The following is a 21556-nucleotide window of genomic DNA, read 5'->3' as shown; positions in this document are numbered from 1 at the left end:
AAACTGGAATGAACTAACGTGTTCCCTGTGTATTTTAACTATAAACAATATTTTACTTATAGTGAATTTACTTAAGTGGATGTTTATTCCTTAAAACCAATCAATTTCTACAACATACAAATATATATCTTCATTGATACTCTATTTTTCTTTCAGCTCTTGCTATCATAATACTCTACCTCCTTCCCTCTCTTGGTGTCTCTCTTCATTTCATCTGCAGCCAAAACACCCTTACCATATGTAATGGATACTGACCATATTTTTTTTGTCTGCACAGTGTGTTTTGGACATTCTAATCTTTTATTATAATGATGGCAGGATGAGCAATATATGTGCCCATGTGCCCACTTTTACAACCAAAGCAACAACATGGATTGATAGAGGGGAAACTTGTTACCCTTTTAAAATAAGCAGCAATGCTATGTACTTCAAAGGGACCCATCATATGACACATCGTGTTCTCACACTCTGATAATGGTATGTCTTTTCCAGGCTGGCCAATCTGGATCCAGATCCAATCGGACATCAATCAGTACAATTTCAGTGGTCAGGCCTTTAATGCAGATCAATGTTTCTCAACCTTTTATTTGACAAATAAATCTTTTTTTTTTTCTTTGAGATGGAGTCTCCTGTCACTGGAGTGCAGTGGCGCGATCTCGGTTCACTGCAACCTCCGCCTCCCGGGTTCCAGTGATTCTCCTACCTCAGCCTCCTGAGTAGCTGGGATTGCAGGTGCGTGCCATCACACCCGGCTAATTTTTGTATTTTTAGTAGAGATGGGGTTTCACCATGTTGGCCAGGCTGGTCTTGAACTCCTGACCTCAGGTGATCCACCTGACTCAGCCTCCCAAAGTGTTGGGATTACAGGCATGAGCCACCGTGCCCGGCCAAATAAATATTTTAAAAGTAATACTGCAAACTTACTTAGGAATTTTTTAAATCATTAAAAAAATTTTTATGACATATGATAAAGCAATTTCAGGTAAAAATATTTTATCTTAAATCAGCATATCATTAAATATTGTATTATAAAGTTTATGTGGTATAATCTTTAATAATACTGATAATATTTAAGGACAAATTCTGACTTCTATTACAGTAGATGAACTATTTTGCCATGTAAAGAAAATCAGGTTGATGAGAAGATAAGCTCCAAGTGTATATTGAAATGTAGATTAAAAATTAGTTTGTATTATAGCATCCAAAATAACAAACTGCATCTATAACCTGATACTTACATTTTTGAGCTTATAAAGATCAGCTGCTTATTTTGATAATTTGGGGGTTTAGTTTTTAAATGTCAAGGTAGGAGAAATGGTTTCATACTGTTCTTTGAGAAAATTTCTTTGTAACACATTGTAGATTTTTATTACCAATAAATGAAAAGCCCAATTGGACAGAATCACCCATATGTTTTCTTCACATTTTCAAGTGTTTACATTTTTCTTTTTCAGAATTTTAACTACCTAAAGAGTACAATTAATTACCAAAAAAAAAAAAAAAAAAAAAAAAAAAAATCCAGTTGTCCACAACACCAATCATATAGAAAGGTAAAAATGAATTATTTTTCAAGAAAACCACTTCCTAATTATTTAATACCACATGGGGTCTTTCATTTGGCAATTCATTTTAGAAATTAAAGTCTCTTAATTTGATTAGGCCTATGCTATCTTTCAGGAGATTCAACACAGTACCTTTACCTTACTATTTGTATTTGGTGCACCAATCTGAAATTATTTTCTCTAGAACAGGCTTAAGAATAGGAATAGTAATTGCCAATTACAAGCATATGTAACTAAATGTATAACTTTAAATATAAGGCATGAGGGGGCGGAGCAAGATGGCCGAATAGGAACAGCTCCAGTCTCCAACTCCCAGCGCGAGCGACACAGAAGACCGGTGATTTCTGCATTTTCACCTGAGGTACTGGGTTCATCTCACTGGGGAGTGCCGGACGATCGGTGCTGGTCAGCTGCTGCAGCCCGACCAGCGAGAGCTGAAGCAGGGCGAGGCATTGCCTCACCTGGGAAGCGCAAGGGGGAAGGGAATCCCTTTTCCTAGCCAGGGGAACTGAGACACACAACACCTGGAAAATCGGGTAACTCCCACCCCAATACTGCGCTTTAAGCAAACAGGCACACCAGGAGATCATATCCCACAACTGGCCGGGAGGGTCCCACACCCACGGAGCCTCCCTCATTGCTAGCACAGCAGTCTGTGATCTACCGGCAAGGCAGCAGCGAGGCTGGGGGAGGGGCGCCCGCCATTGCTGAGGCTTAAGTAGGTAAACAAAGCTGCTGGGAAGCTCGAACTGGGTGGAGCTCACAGCAGCTCAAGGAAACCTGCCTGTCTCTGTAGACTCCACCTCTGGGGACAGGGCAATAACAAACACAGCCGAAACCTCTGCAGACGCAAACGACTCTGTCTGACAGCTTTGAAGAGAGCAGTGGATCTCCCAACACGGAGGTTGAGATCTGAAAAGGGACAGACTCCCTGCTCAAGTGGGTCCCTGACCCCTGAGTAGCCTAACTGGGAGACATCCCCCACTAGGGGCAGTCTGACACCCCACACCTCACAGGGTGGAGTACACCCCTGAGAGGAAGCTTCCAAAGTAAGAATCAGACAGGTACACTCACTGTTCAGAAATATTCTATCTTCTGCAGCCTCTGCTGCTGATACCCAGGCAAACAGGGTCTGGAGTGGACCTCAAGCAATCTCCAACAGACCTACAGCTGAGGGTCCTGACTGTTAGAAGGAAAACTATCAAACAGGAAGGACACATACACCAAAACCCCATCAGTACATCACCATCATCAAAGACCAGAGGCAGATAAAACCACAAAGATGGGGGAAAAAGCAGGGCAGAAAAGCTGGAAATTCAAAAAATAAGAGCGCATCTCCCCCGGCAAAGGAGCGCAGCTCATCGCCAGCAACGGATCAAAGCTGGACGGAGAATGACTTTGACGAGATGAGAGAAGAAGGCTTCAGTCCATCAAATTTCTCAGAGCTAAAGGAGGAATTACGTACCCAGCGCAAAGAAACTAAAAATCTTGAAAAAAAAGTGGAAGAATTGATGGCTAGAGTAATTAATGCAGAGAAGGTCATAAACGAAATGAAAGAGATGAAAACCATGACACGAGAAATACGTGACAAATGCACAAGCTTCAGTAACCGACTCGATCAACTGGAAGAAAGAGTATCTGAGATTGAGGATCAAATGAATGAAATGAAGCGAGAAGAGAAACCAAAAGAAAAAAGAAGAAAAAGAAATGAACAAAGCCTGCAAGAAGTATGGGATTATGTAAAAAGACCAAATCTACGTCTGATTGGGGTGCCTGAAAGTGAGGGGGAAAATGGAACCAAGTTGGAAAACACTCTTCAAGATATCATCCAGGAGAACTTCCCCAACCTAGTAGGGCAGGCCAACATTCAAATCCAGGAAATACAGAGAACGCCACAAAGATACTCCTCGAGAAGAGCAACTCCAAGACACATAATTGCCAGATTCACCAAAGTTGAAATGAAGGAAAAAATCTTAAGGGCAGCCAGAGAGAAAGGTCGGGTTACCCACAAAGGGAAGCCCATCAGACTAACAGCAGATCTCTCAGCAGAAACTCTCCAAGCCAGAAGAGAGTGGGGGCCAATATTCAACATTCTTAAAGAAAAGAATTTTAAACCCAGAATTTCATATCCAGCCAAACTAAGTTTCATAAGTGAAGGAGAAATACAATCCTTTACAGATAAGCAAATGCTTAGAGATTTTGTCACCACTAGGCCTGCCTTACAAGAGACCCTGAAGGAAGCACTAAACATGGAAAGGAACAACCGGTACCAGCCATTGCAAAAGCATGCCAAAATGTAAAGACCATCGAGGCTAGGAAGCAACTGCATCAACTAACGAGCAAAATAACCAGTTAATATCATAATGGCAGGATCAAGTTCACACATAACAATCTTAACCTTAAATGTAAATGGACTAAATGCTCCAATTAAAAGACACAGACTGGCAAACTGGATAAAGAGTCAAGACCCATCAGTATGCTGTATTCAGGAGACCCATCTCACATGCAGAGACATACATAGGCTCAAAATAAAGGGATGGAGGAAGATTTACCAAGCAAATGGAGAACAAAAAAAAGCGGGGGTTGCAATACTAGTCTCTGATAAAACAGACTTTAAACCATCAAAGATCAAAAGAGACAAAGAAGGCCATTACATAATGGTAAAGGGATCAATTCAACAGGAAGAGCTAACTATCCTAAATATATATGCACCCAATACAGGAGCACCCAGATTCATAAAGCAAGTCCTTAGAGACTTACAAAGAGACTTAGACTCCCATACAATAATAATGGGAGACTTCAACACTCCACTGTCAACATTAGACAGATCAACGAGACAGAAAGTTAACAAGGATATCCAGGAATTGAACTCATCTCTGCAGCAAGCAGACCTAATAGACATCTATAGAACTCTCCACCCCAAATCAACAGAATATACATTCTTCTCAGCACCACATCGTACTTACTCCAAAATCGACCACGTAATTGGAAGTAAAGCACTCCTCAGCAAATGTACAAGAACAGAAATTATAACAAACTGCCTCTCAGACCACAGTGCAATCAAACTAGAACTCAGGACTAAGAAACTCAATCAAAACCGCTCAACTACATGGAAACTGAACAACCTGCTCCTGAATGACTACTGGGTACATAACGAAATGAAGGCAGAAATAAAGATGTTCTTTGAAACCAATGAGAACAAAGATACAACATACCAGAATCTCTGGGACACATTTAAAGCAGTGTGTAGAGGGAAATTTATAGCACTAAATGCCCACAAGAGAAAGCAGGAAAGATCTAAAATTGACACTCTAACATCACAATTAAAAGAACTAGAGAAGCAAGAGCAAACACATTCGAAAGCTAGCAGAAGGCTAGAAATAACTAAGATCAGAGCAGAACTGAAGGAGATAGAGACACAAAAAACTCTCCAAAAAATCAATGAATCCAGGAGTTGGTTTTTTGAAAAGATCAACAAAATTGACAGACCACTAGCAAGACTAATAAAGAAGAAAAGAGAGAAGAATCAAATCGACGCAATTAAAAATGATAAAGGGGATATCACCACCGACCCCACAGAAATACAAACTACCATCAGAGAATACTATAAACACCTCTATGCAAATAAACTGGAAAATCTAGAAGAAATGGATAATTTCCTGGACACTTACACTCTTCCAAGACTAAACCAGGAAGAAGTTGAATCCCTGAATAGACCAATAGCAGGCTCTGAAATTGAGGCAATAATTAATAGCCTACCAACCAAAAAAAGTCCAGGACCAGATGGATTCACAGCTGAATTCTACCAGAGGTACAAGGAGGAGTTGGTACCATTCCTTCTGAAACTATTCCAATCAATAGAAAAAGAGGGAATCCTCCCTAACTCATTTTATGAGGCCAACATCATCCTGATACCAAAGCCTGGCAGAGACACAACAAAAAAAGAGAATTTTAGACCAATATCCCTGATGAACATCGATGCAAAAATCCTCAATAAAATACTGGCAAACCGGATTCAGCAACACATCAAAAAGCTTATCCACCATGATCAAGTGGGCTTCATCCCTGGGATGCAAGGCTGGTTCAACATTTGCAAATCAATAAACATAATCCAGCATATAAACAGAACCAAAGACAAGAACCACATGATTATCTCAATAGATGCAGAAAAGGCTTTTGACAAAATTCAACAGCCCTTCATGCTAAAAACGCTCAATAAATTCGGTATTGATGGAACGTACCTCAAAATAATAAGAGCTATTTATGACAAACCCACAGCCAATATCATACTGAATGGGCAAAAACTGGAAAAATTCCCTTTGAAAACTGGCACAAGACAGGGATGCCCTCTCTCACCACTCCTATTCAACATAGTGTTGGAAGTTCTGGCTAGGGCAATTAGGCAAGAGAAAGAAATCAAGGGTATTCAGTTAGGAAAAGAAGTCAAACTGTCCCTGTTTGCAGATGACATGATTGTATATTTAGAAAACCCCATTGTCTCAGCCCAAAATCTCCTTAAGCTGATAAGCAACTTCAGCAAAGTCTCAGGATACAAAATTAATGTGCAAAAATCACAAGCATTCTTATACACCAGTAACAGACAAACAGAGAGCCAAATCAGGAATGAACTTCCATTCACAATTGCTTCAAAGAGAATAAAATACCTAGGAATCCAACTTACAAGGGATGTAAAGGACCTCTTCAAGGAGAACTACAAACCACTGCTCAATGAAATAAAAGAGGACACAAACAAATGGAAGAACATACCATGCTCATGGATAGGAAGAATCAATATCATGAAAATGGCCATACTGCCCAAGGTAATTTATAGATTCAATGCCATCCCCATCAAGCTACCAATGAGTTTCTTCACGGAATTGGAAAAAACTGCTTTAAAGTTCATATGGAACCAAAAAAGAGCCCGCATCTCCAAGACAATCCTAAGTCAAAAGAACAAAGCTGGAGGCATCACGCTACCTGACTTCAAACTATACTACAAGGCTACAGTAACCAAAACAGCATGGTACTGGTACCAAAACAGAGATATAGACCAATGGAACAGAACAGAGTCCTCAGAAATAATACCACACATCTACAGCCATCTGATCTTTGACAAACCTGAGAGAAACAAGAAATGGGGAAAGGATTCCCTATTTAATAAATGGTGCTGGGAAAATTGGCTAGCCATAAGTAGAAAGCTGAAACTGGATCCTTTCCTTACTCCTTATACGAAAATTAATTCAAGATGGATTAGAGACTTAAATGTTAGACCTAATACCATAAAAATCCTAGAGGAAAACCTAGGTAGTACCATTCAGGACATAGGCATGGGCAAAGACTTCATGTCTAAAACACCAAAAGCAACGGCAGCAAAAGCCAAAATTGACAAATGGGATCTCATTAAATTAAAGAGCTTCTGTACAGCAAAAGAAACTACCATCAGAGTGAACAGGCAACCTACAGAATGGGAGAAAATTTTTGCAATCTACTCATCTGACAAAGGGCTAATATCCAGAACCTACAAGGAACTCAAACAAATTTACAAGAAAAAAACAAACAACCCCATCAAAAAGTGGGCAAAGGATATGAACAGACATTTCTCAAAAGAAGACATTCATACAGCCAACAGACACATGAAAAAATGCTCATCATCACTGGCCATCAGAGAAATGCAAATCAAAACCACAATGAGATACCATCTCACACCAGTTAGAATGGCGATCATTAAAAAGTCAGGAAACAACAGGTGCTGGAGAGGATGTGGAGAAATAGGAACACTTTTACACTGTTGGTGGGATTGTAAACTAGTTCAACCATTATGGAAAACAGTATGGCGATTCCTCAAGGATCTAGAACTAGATGTACCATATGACCCAGCCATCCCATTACTGGGTATATACCCAAAGGATTATAAATTATGCTGCTATAAAGACACATGCACACGTATGTTTATTGCGGCACTATTCACAATAGCAAAGACTTGGAATCAACCCAAATGTCCATCAGTGACAGATTGGATTAAGAAAATGTGGCACATATACACCATGGAATACTATGCAGCCATCAAAAAGGATGAGTTTGCGTCCTTTGTAGGGACATGGATGCAGCTGGAAACCATCATTCTTAGCAAACTATCACAAGAACAGAAAACCAAACACCGCATGTTCTCACTCATAGGTGGGAACTGAACAATAACATCACTTGGACTCAGGAAGGGGAACATCACACACAGGGGCCTATCATGGGGAGGGGGGAGGGGGGAGGGATTGCATTGGGAGTTATACCTGATGTAAATGATGAGTTGATGGGTGCAGCACACCAACATGGCACAAGTATACATATGTAACAAACCTGCACGTTATGCACATGTACCCTACAACTTAAAGTATAATAATAATAAATAAATTTAAAAAAAAAAAAAAAGAAAAGTTCCAATATTAAAAAAAAAAAAAAAAAAGAATGGTGCTATTCACGGAGAGAAGTGCATGTTTTGAGGAAGGAAATTAAGGATTCTGTTTTGAGTGGTAAACTTTGTGATGCTCCTTCAGAAAGACATTCAAGTGGAATTGCTGGTCGAGAGACTGCTGCAGTATATTGTTAAATGGGCTCTGTCACTCAGGCAAGTTTCTTAATCTTTCTGTGCTCCAGCTTATTTCCATCTGGACAATGGAAATAATCGTAGACTTCCTTCATAAAGTTGTGAGGATTACAAAACATAATACATATGAAATACCTAGATCAGTGTTTTGTCCATAGTAAGCCTCGTTAAATACTAGTTGTAATCAGTAGTGATATTTGCATCCATTCCAGGTTGATATGTCGGATCTAAGTTATACTTTTTATGTAATCTTGAAAAGGAAAGACCATGAGGATCAAGTTGGCAAGAGAACCTACATCTACTTTGAAACTTTTAACAAAAAGAGACAGAAAGAGAAATTAGATTAGTGGATAAAAATCTTCGAGTTGGAGGTAAAGTCAGCTTGGGTCTTCACTCCCATCTATTCTTATAATTCCCCCGCCAATAGTCATTGGATTTGGGGTTGGTTTTTGTTTGTTTGTTTTTATTATTGCAATGAATAAAGAACAAAGACAGAAGATTGCAAATGCAAAAAATAAATAAATAAATAAATAAATAAATAAATAAATAAATATAAGGCATGCCTGGCTGATGTTTCTATCTTTATAATGATTTTTTAAAACTTTTTATTGTGAAATAACTAAGTTTCCAGAAAAGTTGCAAAGATAGTACAGAAACACCCTTCGCCTGGCTTCCTTTAATCATACAGTTTTAAAAATATTAGATATATTTTGATGTTTTATAAGAATGCTAATCAGCCAGGTGTGGTGGCTCACACCTGTAATCCCAGCACTTTGGGAGGATGAGGCAGGTGGATAGCTTTTAGCTTAGGAGTTCAAGACCAGCCTGGGCAACATGGCGAAACCCTGTCTCTACAAAAATACAAAAATTAGCCGGGCATTGGTGGCTCACACTTATAGTCCCAGCTACTCGGGAGGCCAAGGCTGGAGAATCGCTTGAGCCCGGGAGGCGAAGGTTGCAGTGAGCTGAGATTGCACCACTGTACTCCAGCCTGGACAAGACAGTGAGACTTTCTCTCAAAAAAAAAAGAATTCTGATCAGATGAATGCAACTTATGTATTTAATAAAGAGCATCTTAAAATAATTTAGCAGAATTATATTTTTTATGCCCTTTAACTTATATTTTGACATGTGTTGCACACATGCTCCATCTTTAACCAACAGTCCATTATGAGTACAAATTAAACCACAAATGCAACTAAGAACAATTAAAAACAGTGTAATGGTTAAAAACCACCAAAGCAGACAATAAACAATGATTAGAGATCGTGACCACATTCAACCAATACCTTCTAACGACTGTATGTTTGCATCACACCACTCAAATTGTTATCTTTAAGTGGAAAAATATTTAAATATTTTATTGACACAGAACTATTAATATCAATGATATAAATTGATTCTAAGAGCAATTTATAATCTAATTAGAAAATTTCACATCAACATTAGAAAATGTGCCAGAAGAGTCAAGACCACTTTGGAGTGGGAGGACAAAGGGAATGGTAATGTTCTTTCCTTACACTGAGTGGTAACAAGAGTTCACTGTATTGCTATGCTTTACACCTTATACATATGTTTTACAAATATTCTGCTATAGCTATTTAATATTTAATTTTAAATACATTTAACTTTTTAAATAGAATGGAGGAGGACCTTGCCTTACCAAGAAAAAATATTATAAAACTATTGCAATTTAAAATGTATTAACGGTGTAGAAACAACGATCAATGGGACCAGCGTCCTAAAACCAACTACGCACATATGAGAATTTAGAAACTGATAATTTGACATGCCACCTATTAAAATTATTATTCCAAATGAATGGCCAACTGAACAAGATTCTTCCCTCACACTATTCACAAAAATAAATTCCAGATGAACTTAAGTATCTAAATTTTAAAAATAGTATTAAAAAGTAAGATTCTATGTGTATCTTTGGGGCAGAAAAGAAGTATTAAAAAAGTAAGTAAAATCAAATGCCATATAAGGCAAAGATAGCGAAATTTGCCATCAAAATTAAAAACTATTATTTAACAAAAGATACCACAAAGGGAGACGACTCCAACAGGCTGGAGGAAATATGCCATCTTTATAATAAAGAATGAGTATGTAGAGTTTATTTATGTAAGTTTATCTAGAGTTTATTTATCTAAGTTTATTTATCTACAACATAAATAAACAAGAAAAGGCAAGCACCTGTTACGTTGTATATTCTAGAAAAATGCAACATAAGAGTGCTTAAACAAAATACAAGTTAAATTTCCCTCCCATGCAGAAGAAAGTCTTCCCTTTTAGTGCAGCAACTCTGCCAAATGCTCAAGCCTTTTTGGCTCACTGACCTACCATGATGGTCCTGATGGTCTAGGACGGCCATTAGTGCTCCAGTCATTACATCTGTGTTCCAACACATAAGACTCATAAAGGGATGAAGAAAGGAGAGCTTTCTCATATTAAGGAGACTTCATACCTAACTCTTGCTGCTTATATATCACTAGCTAAAACTTACATGGTTATACTTAGCTCCAAGGAGGTCAAGTGTTCTAGTTGGGCACTCCCATTGGGGCCTGGCTAAAAGCTGGGGTTCCTATTACCAAAGATGAAGAAAGAATGGATCATAGGATGTAACCAGCAGTCTCTGCTATGCAACCCAACAGACAGAAAAATAAATACAAATAATCAAGAACTTTAAAGAAGACATCCAGCCCCAGGGAGACAAAAATTGAAACAAGGAAATACTACTTTGTACAACTTTTAAGAGAGGCAAAAATTCACAAATTGGTGAGGGTATGAAGATTTTTAGCCTAACAGTATGTTAATGACTCTTACAAAGAGAATGTATTCAATATTATTAGTGCTTTTAATTAGATTACATATCATATATCTTATATATGTAATATTAGCACAGATATCTTGGGGACCAATTTGGCAGTTTTTTAATAAAATTTTAGCTATATGATTATACGACTCAGCAATTCCACTTTTCAGAATCTATGCAATATAAACATTCACACATTTGCACAAGTACCAGGATGTTCATTGCAGTCATGTTTAAAACAAGGAAAAACTGGAAACAACCCAAGGGTTTATCATTAGGGGAAAAACCCTCCACTTTATTTTCTTCATAGCACTAATACTACTATCTGAAATTATATTAATTTATCTACTTGTTTATCACCTAGGAAATCAGCTCATCTAGGAAAAGGAAAGCAAAGAGACTGCATTATTTATATAAAACTTGTTTGGCTAAAAATTCTTAGAAATAATACCTTTTCTTCTAAAACAACAAATCAGAACAGACACCATTCCAGATTTTAATAACATGAACCCACCAGAGGGCCCACATAAAGGCCTGTAGATTTGCAGACAGGCTGAGAAACACTGCCCCTGATGAAGTGTCTGAACTTGCTATCTAGATAGACTGTCACTAGCTGTGGCCTGTTTGCCCTTTTAAGGCCTGGGGCATTTCTCAGTAGTATCAACACACTCTCTTCATTACAAAGAACCCTCAATTGCCTTTAATACTTGGATCTCAATACTGCTGCCAGCATCCAGTGAGCTTTCTCTCCTCGAGGAGGGCCCACTATGGGAAAGGGGTCTCTACCTTCTACTAGAAGAATACTAAGATTGCCAAGAAGAGAAGACAAAATGCTAACAACTGGGCCACAGTGCTTGATGTGCATTGGTAGAAGCACATCAGTACTCACAACAGCAGTATTCTAGGGCCCAATACCCAAGGCTGTAAAATAGGAAATACGCCTATGATCTACAAAATGGAAGGGATAAGTGGCCCTTGCTAGGATTCCTAAGCCCTCAATGACATCTCCATTCACAACCACTTATCTCTGCTTTTTATTTCTAATCTCACAGAGAAGCAGTTTTCAAGCTGCTTTTTCAACTGGAGGAACTCTGTTCAAATGAAAGTGTAAGACGAATAAACAAACAAGAGGAAGGGGATAGCCTTAGTGCTCAGTCTAGCGGGTTGGGGTGAGAGGAATACTCTTCCCTTTTACCCCAAAGTGCTGAGAAGCTGAGTTTGATAGGGAAGGGAGATAGAGAATGAGGGAGGAGGCTTTATTAGGGGAAACAAAGGTCCTGTGGAAGGAACATACTTGGCTTGTTGGAAGAAGAAAAAAGTCCCCTTTTTGACTGGGACAAAGCAAACACAGGGAAGAGTAGTAAGAGATGAGGTCAGAAAGACAAAGAGGAGTTCAGATTACATAAGGGCCTTGTAGGAAAGCGTAAAGCCTCGGAGTGGATAACTTACTTAAACAAGATTCCTCTGGCTGCTGTGTTGGGAATAGGCAGTCAGAGAAGGACACGAGCAAGGAAAAGACGTTACTGCAAGTTATTTCCTAACTTGGAGATATACATTTGGTAGTCAGGATGTAGTTGTCATTGTATATAGATGGTATTTAAACTCATGAGACTGACTGAAATGCCAAGGAAGTAAGAATCAATAAGGAAGAATGGAGTATTAATGAGCCTTGCATTGCTCCAACTTTCAGGGGTCAGGAAGATCATAAGGAACTAGCAAAAAGACTAAACCTCCAAAAAGGTGAGAGGGAAATGCAGAGAATGCAGCAAAGCTAAGTGAAGGAAGCGTTTCAAAGAAAGAGGAATAATCAACTGTGTAAAATGCTGCTGAAAGGTCAAGTAAGAGGAAGACTGAGAACTGATTCACTAGAGCTAGCAACGTGAAGGGCAGTGGTGATCTTGACAAGAGTGCTTCAGTGGGGGAAGGGGCCTGATTAATGTGGACTTGAGAGACTGGTGGAAAAGGAACTGGGGTCAGTGAGTTAGATAATTGTATAAAACATTAAGAGAGGAATGCAAAGTCAAGAGAGTTTGGTCTTGTATTAAAAGGCGCTGTATCTCCGGTATCTACAACAATGCCTGGCACATAGTGATAAATTAATAAATATTTGTTGACTGAACTAAGTGAGATCACTAGCCATTGAAACAGTCTTAGTTCTAGAAGTTTAAAAGCTGATAGAGCGAAACATGAGGATTCTTGGTCCAATAAGAAGAAACTGCCTTTTAATCTCCTACTATGCCTGAAAACTCTTTAGGGCCTTTAAACACCTAGAATAGACATTCCTCAATTTCAGAGGAATAGCAACAGAATTCAACAAACACATGCCCTACAAGAAAATATACTTTCAATTCTGGACAGCTGCAATCTCTCCAACTACCTCTTGCATCTGGGGCCCTGTGACTTTGGACCTAGGGATACAACATGGATATCAGTCCTCTAGTCACGTCGTGATTCACTATGCACTAAGAGGGAAGACGTCTGGTGGTCTCTGAAGGACGTCAATCTATGGGGCCTTGACCAAATAAAAGCTCTATGTGGCATGCCAATAATAATCATGAGTATTTGTTTAATGATATATACTTTTCAAAGCGGTAACACATATATCCTCTCCTACTTATCTTACAACAACTTTGTGAGGCAAGTGTTTTTATCACTTTCATTTTACAAATAAGAGTCTCAGACTTGCATAAAATCACACAGCTCTTTCAACAAATTATGCTGGGATAACTGGATATTCACATGCAAAAGAATGAAGTTGAATCCTTACCTCACATACAATAATTAACTCAAAATCCATCAAATAGCTAAATGTTAAGAACTAAAACTATATATTCCCAGAAGAAAACACAGGGGTAAACTGGCAGGACCTTGGATTTGGTGATAGATTCTCAGATATAATGCCAAAAGCATACACAATCAAAGAAAAAACAAATTCAACTTCACAAGAATTAAAAATTTCTGTGCAAAGAACACTAACAAGAAAGTGAAAAAACAGCACACAGTAAGAGAGGAAATATTTGCAAATCATAAACCTGATTTGTATCCAGAATATGTAAAGAACTCTTAAACTCAACAACAAAAGACAATCCAATTAAAAAATGGATAAAAGACTTGAACAGACATTTCTCCAAAGATACACAAATGGCCAATACATGAAAAGATGCTCAACATCACTAGTCGTTAGGGAAATACAAATAAAAACCACAATGAGGCACCACTTCACACCCACTAGGATGGCTATAACCAGAAAACAACAAGTGTTGGTGAGGATGTGGAGAAACTAGAATTCTCAAAAATTGCTGGAAGAAATGTAAAAGTGTGCAGCATCTGTGGAAAACAGTCTGGGAGTTCCTCAAAAACTTTTTAAATTACTACATAATCCAGCAATTCTATTCCTAGATAGATGCACAAAAGAATTGAAAACAGGTATTTAAACAAAAACTTGTAAAAGAATGCTCTTAGCAGTACTATTTATAAGAGCCAAAAGGTGTAAACAACCTAAATGTCACCTGATAAACAAAACATAGTATATCCATACAATGGAATATTATTCAGCCAAAGAAAGGAATGAAGTACTGATACATGCTACAACCTGAGTGAACCTCATATACATTGTGCTGAATGAAAGAAGCCAGGCACAAAAAGTTACATATTGTATGATTCCATTTACATGAAATCTTCAGAACAGGCAAATCCATACAGACAGAACGCAAACTGGTGGGTGCCAAATGGTAGCGGTAAAGGGGAATGGCGAGTGACTGCTTAATGGGTACAGGGTTTCCTTTTGGGGTGATGAGAATGTTCCAGAATTAGATAGTGGTGATGGCTGCGCAACATTGTGAATGTACGTATTAAAGTAACTGATTTGTACACTTTAAAATGGTTAATTTTACCTCAATTAAAAAAAACCCACACAGTTCACGCTTGACAAATCCAGGCACTGTACTAAGGAACTAACTCCAAGTCCTCTCCCCACTCAGCCATCCTGTTTCCTCCACAAACCAAAGGAGCTCTGGACCACCTTGGTAATGGACTTTGCCTCTATATACTGCCATCCAGGCATAGTACCTAACCATATTTGTGATGATGGAATTTCCACAGCTGTCCAAGCATATGCAAGTTTTTAAATAAAATTTTCTTATAATGGACTCCCATTACAAACCATCTTGGACCAAGTTCTGCCTCCATGTCACAGTCATCCTTTACACAGAAGTTAACCATCATCCACCTAACTGATAAACCAGTGACAGCTATGAAATCTGCTCCCTCACAAGATGATATTCCTGTTTTCAAAAGAGTATAGCAATGGGGTTTATGCCTTCAATTAATCAAAACCATTCTTCACCGGTAATTCTTGGCGTTTCCACCCCTTATATTTTCTGTTCTGTTGGCAGGCTACAACTCTTAGAAATATGAAGCACAAAATTGACCTTAAAAGCCTCTCTGCCAGGTTAAGGTTGCCAATATGGCAGAAATGGACAAAAGACAAACTGGTTGTGACCCTTTGCATTACAATCCATCCTAAATAGTCACTCTAACCCCAAGTCTTCAAGGTAGAAGCCTTCACATAACTTTTTGGAAATCAGTCTGCTCAGTGCTTTCTTCTTTCTAGCTCAATGAGGGCCTACATCTCTAATTTACATCCATATCCCTCAGGTACCATCAATGATAAATACTTCAAAGTACGAGAGTTTTTACACGCATGCAACTGGAAAATCAAGCTACAATATCAAGTTAACTGGAAAAAATACAGCTGCAAAAACTATTCCTGGGAATCTCACAGTTAGATACACATTCCCTAACATAGCCAAGTATTCCATTTTCAGCATACCAACAATATAGTCTTTGTTCATCAGTTCAATGGGAGGATGATGTCAGGGTCACTGAAGCCCAGATCACTGCTGGCCTTTAGGAGCTCTACCACTTTCCAGTTGAGAAAGAAACTTGTGGCCTAATCACCAACATCTGAGTCAGCCCCTTCAGAAGCCTCAAGAGTCCTGGCAAAATTTCTTAGTAAAAAGTAGTCTCCAAAACAAGACCCCCTAAGAATGTGGGAGATGGGTAATCAGACACCATTGACCTACATCCCTAAAAAGTTAGGATAAATGTTTGAGTAACCAACAGACTAACACCTACCATGTAGGCATGTAAGACACATCATCCTCCCTCACTACTTCCTCTTTTTGGGCAAGCTTCTCAAAGGAATTTCCAACACTTGACACTCCCATTTCCTTACTTTTTACCTACTTCATTTTGGTTTCTGCCTCTTCCAATCTAAAGCTGAGGTCAAAGGCTCCATCTTGCTAAATTCAACAGATCATTTTTGGTCCACATCTTTACTTGATGACACCTCTCTATTTGAAGCAGTCTTCTCCTACCTTTTATGATGTATCTTAAACTAGAATTAGATTGTGAAGGAAACAGCTAAGACAAAAACCAAATATTGCTTACTCTTGAAAATCCTTTAAATGGCCCGTTAAATATTGCACACCTGTACACAAGTAAAGAAAACTTGTCTCTCTCTCATTTAATCAAAAACATAGTAAAGTGCATTCAGTTAAGTTTGCACACTTTAATTCTGAGCAAGGTGTCATTCCACTGTACCTCTGTGGCCACTTCTCATCCTCTTCCTGGGCTACCCTTCTCTACCAAACTTCAAAATGCTGGGCCTGAGCCCTCTTTTCTTAACCTGTCAGTGGTTCTCAACTTCCACTGCTAAGTGGAATCACCTCAGATTCGTCCAAGGCTGCAAATCAGATCAAGTAAACAGAAAAAGAAATTTCTTAGGTGGACCACAGCATTAGTTTTAATCATTCAGTGATTCCAATGTGCAACCAAGATGAGAACACTGTTCTATGTTCTCTTCCCAGACCAGGGATCACATGCTCAAAAGCCTACAGTCAGACAAACAAATGAGCAAAGTGGGCCAGGCATAGTTTCAGGGAGTGGTGGGCTCCGTAGTGAAACAGAAGAGCTGCGATCATCTGTGACTTAGCTCCAATTATTGCTGCCATATTGGAAAACCAACTCAGTAGTGCTACATTTTCTCATTTTTAAAGAGAAACCCCAAATCTGGATTTTCTTCATGAGAAATCTTCAGATTTTAAAATATTGGCAACTAATTCAAAATTAAACAATAACAAAACCACTGTATGGGCAAAACATCTGTGAGTCAGATTCAGCTGTGGACTACTGCTTTGCAACCACTGCCCCAGATAATTTCGTCCACAGCCTTCAATTTACACCTAAAAATTTGTGCCTCCAGTTTAGCCCTTTGCTCATGGCTCTGAATTAGAATTGCCAAATGCTTACGTGACCTCTCACTTGAAAAATCTCAGCAGTCCCAATGTAAACTGTGATTTAAACTCATCTCAAAACTATTTATCCTTAAATGTTCTTTATTTCAGGTAACACCACCACCATTCACTGGTTGGGCAAGCTAGAACCCTGGGAGTCATCTTAGGATCTCATTTCTCCCTCTCAACCCTGTACCATATCAACCACCAAATGCTATCAGTTATGCCTCCTAAATATATCTCATGAATACATGTACTTCTCTTCATCTCCAATACGACCATTCTTTTCTCTCAGTCACCACATTTTCTCTCCTATGTTACCCACAGTAACCTTAATTAGGGACAGCTATCTCCCACACTCAATCTTGTTTCCTTCCAAACCATTCTAATATGACCAGAATGATCTTTTATAATCACCAATAATTACAAATGTACACACATATACACACATTACATAAATATATACTTTTGTAAATATATGTGTTTGTGTATTTGATCCAACAATTCCATTTCTAGGAATTAGCCTATATTTATACACATATGAAATGGCATATTCACAGTACTGTTCATGGTAAATTACTGGAAACAATCTAAATGTCTGTCAGTGGGGGAATGGTTAAATAATCTGTGGTATATCCATACAGTGAAATACTGTACAGTCATTCAAAAAAAATAAGGAAAGTATATACTGAAGTGGAAAGATTCCCAAGACATTAAGAAAACAGAGTGTACAGTATGCTACCATTTGTGTAAAACACTAAGAGGAAAGATATGCATTTCCTTGAATGCCCACAACAAATGTCTATAATGATATACAAAACTAGTAACAGTGGTTATTCCTTTGGAAGACAAGGAAAATGGTGGCTGGGGGAGGAAGCAGAACCCACCAAAAATGCTCTGATTTAATAGGCATGGAGGAGGGCCCAGGCATCTGTCTTGTTTAAGTTCTGGTGGTTCTGATGAGAAGGCTGGACTGAGAACCACTGCTAGTGGACAGCCTTTACCTATTTTCCTAGCTTCATTTTGTGTCATCACTCTCCGTGTTTCTGGCTTCTAGGTTCCGAAAAGCGGCCCTGTTCCTTTCTTCCTCAAGGTATTCACATCTGTTCCTTCTGCCTGGAATATTGTTCCTGTGAGCTTCACCTAGTAACTCCTGTTTATCCTTCACCGTCCACCTCAAAGGTCACTTCCCCATGAAAACTCTCCCCAGTTTCCAAACTACATCAGGACATCTGTTTTATGCACTCAGACCTGCCTGTACTTCTCCCAGAAATTAACACAATTGTAATGAGATAAATGTATATTTATACATCTGTCACCCTCTTTAGACTATAAGATCCAGGCATGCAGAGTTGCTTTTACTAATTTACTTCCATACCTAACCTAGTGTCCAGTTGGCAAAACAGGCCTTCAGAAATCTGTTAAATAAATGAGTAACTGTTCCCGCCCTCAAGCTTAGTATAGTAAACACCTAAGCAAAAGAGGACAATGCTGCGTCACTAGTGCTAAGGCAGCAGTCTGCTCACAACAGGAGTTCTCAACTAAGGGTGATTTTGGTCCTCCTGGGGGACATTTGCGATGTCCGGAGCATTTTTGATTTTCACAACTGTGTGTGTAGAGTGCTACTGGTATCCATTCCTCAGCAGAGGTTAGAAATGCTGCTAAACATCCTATGCTGCACATGATAGCCCTCCACAACTAGAAATTACCTGGCCTAAAATGTCAACAGAACTACAAATGAGAATCTGTGACTCAGAGGACGATAACACTCAAAACAGCTGTCAAATGCACTTCTGAGGGTGGTGATTTTTAAAAATGGTGATTTTGGGGGGATGGGGGGTATCAAGCAAAGCTTCAGGGCAGAGGTAAAGCTTCAGTTGTGTGTTGAAAGGTAACAAGGGCCAGATCAGTGGGTACTATGTTTGTCAGACGCAATGAGGAGTCTCTGAAGAGTTTAAAAGCAAAGTTATGATTTGAACAGGTGCCCCCCTCAAGCACCCCATACTCCAAAATTATTCACCTCCTCTTCTCCTTTCTCGCTGAAACAAAACTTCCATTCTCTCAGAGTAGCCGGTTTCAGCTGAACATTAAAGCCAAATTAATTCAGCCCAAGATAAACTCAGGCCCTTCACTCTCCAGAACGTTAAGCTACATTTTAAGATATGCAAATACTTATGAGTACAAATAAATCTTTAACTGCTCAATGTTCAGGTTGTCAGTGGATAAAGATATTTTTGAACTCAACAGCCAGATTGGCCCCAGTAACACTTTCCCAAAGCTTTGTTTTTAAAAAACCTTTTTGATATGTTTCCCCGTTCTCCTAGAAATCTCCTAGATTTCTAAGCTCCTAGATTGTATAAAAGATCTAAGTTTTTTTTCCACAAGTATCTCACGCCATTAAGTTCTTCTGCCAGAGGTGATACAAGGGCCATTTGGATGCAATAAAAGTAAATAAATTGTGTGTGTAAATTAGCAGTGGCTTAGACATTTTTTAAAAGGCTTTCATGGATACTACTGAAAGAAACTGAGATAATTTTTAACAAAATCACCAAGAAAAAAACAAAACAAAACTGTTTTACTACAACACAAGCCGGCTGCCTACTGAACTGGACGCCCATGCTCTGACCTAGTATGGCAATTCTTAGGGTCTAGGCGCTGGGTTCTCTGTTTACAAGAAACTAAGGCCTGAGACTAAGGAAGAACAAAGAAAAATGCCTGGCACCAAAGGTGTGGGGGATGTTTTGTACATAAATGAAGATTTGAGGAGTAACACTTCCTCAGATGTTGGAAGGAATTACTCTTTTTTTGCTTACGTGTTAAGAATTTAATGTTTTCAGGTCATTTCCTAATTAGAAAATACCTTATAATTCACAAACAATAATTTGTCTTCCCCTACATTTGCTGACCACCAAGACTGGATAAAATTTCCTTAAGCTTTACCAGAGTGGGAGGACTGGGAATAATGTGAGCACAACAGAGTTCGGATGCAACATCAACTCCAAGCCTGGCCAGCTGGTTTCCATCGAGAGGTCCCCTAGGAGAACGCCCCTCCGCGGCGGCGGCGGGGTCGCGGCGGGAAAGACCCACTGAGGCGCTCCAGCGCGGCCGCGGTGCAGGGCCAGGGACCGCCCGGCCTCCGTTTACCTTTGTTTCAGGTACCCCGGCTGCTGGCGGGCCGGGAATCCCGCCCGCGGCCCAGAGCTGGTGACACATCCTTCTTTGGCCAAGTCGGGCCGAGGTTGGGCAGGGGGCGGGGAAGGAAAAGAAAGCCTCAGCGCCTAACGACGTGACTCTCAGTTCTTCCAAAACGCTGGCATTTGTTTCTCTGCCAGGCTTTCCTGTTAACAAGTTCCCGAGGGCTGTGCGGGCGAACTGGCCCAGGAGCCCTGAAAAGTGGGAGGGCCCAGGCCGCCCCCGCCTACCCTCCTCTGCGGGCGCCCCCGGGGCAGGCAGTTTCCACACCTCCCGGGCTGCCGTGTCCCGGGACCAGCCGGCTGCGCCGAGGCACCGCACCGCCTGGAATTCCGACTTCCACAGCCCAGTCAGCTCCGTGTGGCCCCTCTGGCCAGGCCGGTCCCCGCCCCCAGGTCCCGGCCCCGCCCGCCACGGCCGCCGCGCGCCGCCCCCCAGCCTCGCCACCCCCTCTGGCCGGGACGAGGGGGCTGAAGGCTCCAGGCCGCGCAGCCGGTGTCCCCGCGCCTACCTCGTTGCCCGCAGCTCCTCCTCCGGCGGCTGCCTCGGCTCGCGGGCAGCGCTTGCCTCCAAGCCTCCCCGCGGCGCGGACTCTCGGGCTACGAATGCGGCGCGTGAAAAGAGGAGGCCCGAGCGCGCCCCGCCCAGACACCCGCAGGCCCCCACCTCCCCCTCCTCCTCCTCCTCTGCCCCACCCTCTGCGGCCTGCCCGGAGCCCCGCCCGCGCGCCTGGCCCCGCCCACTGTCCGGCCCCGCCCCCAACCTCCGCCCCGCCCCTCTGGCCAGGGCAGGAAGGGGGCCTCCAGGGGCGCCGCGAGAGCCGCTGTGGCCTCGGCCAGGGCAGTCTCCGACGCGATTCGTGGTGGTCGCTGCTATTTGACAGATTGGAGTCTCTTGCTCGGATTTATTACTGTTATTATCATTGTCAATATTGTCATCGTTGTTATTGTTATCGTCATCAGTTGTGTTGCCCTCTTTAAGGGGCCTTCAAGGAGGCCCCTTGAGGGCAGCGCGCTGCTGACCAGACACTCCCTGGCACTCCTGTCTTCCCAGAGTCCTGCACCTGCGCCACATTTCACTCAGCCCAAGAAGT

General features: G+C 40.6%; 2 protein-coding genes across 3 annotated transcripts in view; both read right to left on the bottom strand.

Annotated features, from left to right (window-relative positions):
• Positions 1-21097, bottom strand: part of PPP2R3A (protein phosphatase 2 regulatory subunit B''alpha) — a 192562-nt gene extending 171465 nt beyond the window's left edge. Inside the window, exon 1 of one of the 2 annotated variants that reach the window (XM_050779591.1) lies at positions 20975-21097. The gene's annotated coding sequence lies outside the window, so the exon portion shown is untranslated. Of the gene's footprint in view, positions 1-20415; positions 20647-20974 lie in introns of those variants that run through there. The other variant, XM_050779592.1, reaches the window with a different exon arrangement.
• The window catches only part of PCCB (propionyl-CoA carboxylase subunit beta), a 1054487-nt gene that overhangs the window by 363663 nt on the left and 669268 nt on the right, over positions 1-21556 (bottom strand). The window lies entirely within an intron of this gene.

The sequence above is a fragment of the Macaca thibetana genome, chromosome 2 (assembly GCF_024542745.1).
Source record: "Macaca thibetana thibetana isolate TM-01 chromosome 2, ASM2454274v1, whole genome shotgun sequence".
NCBI lineage: Eukaryota > Metazoa > Chordata > Mammalia > Primates > Cercopithecidae > Macaca > Macaca thibetana.
Note: the sequence above shows the minus strand (reverse complement) of the source record. Positions and strands in the feature narration are given on the sequence as shown.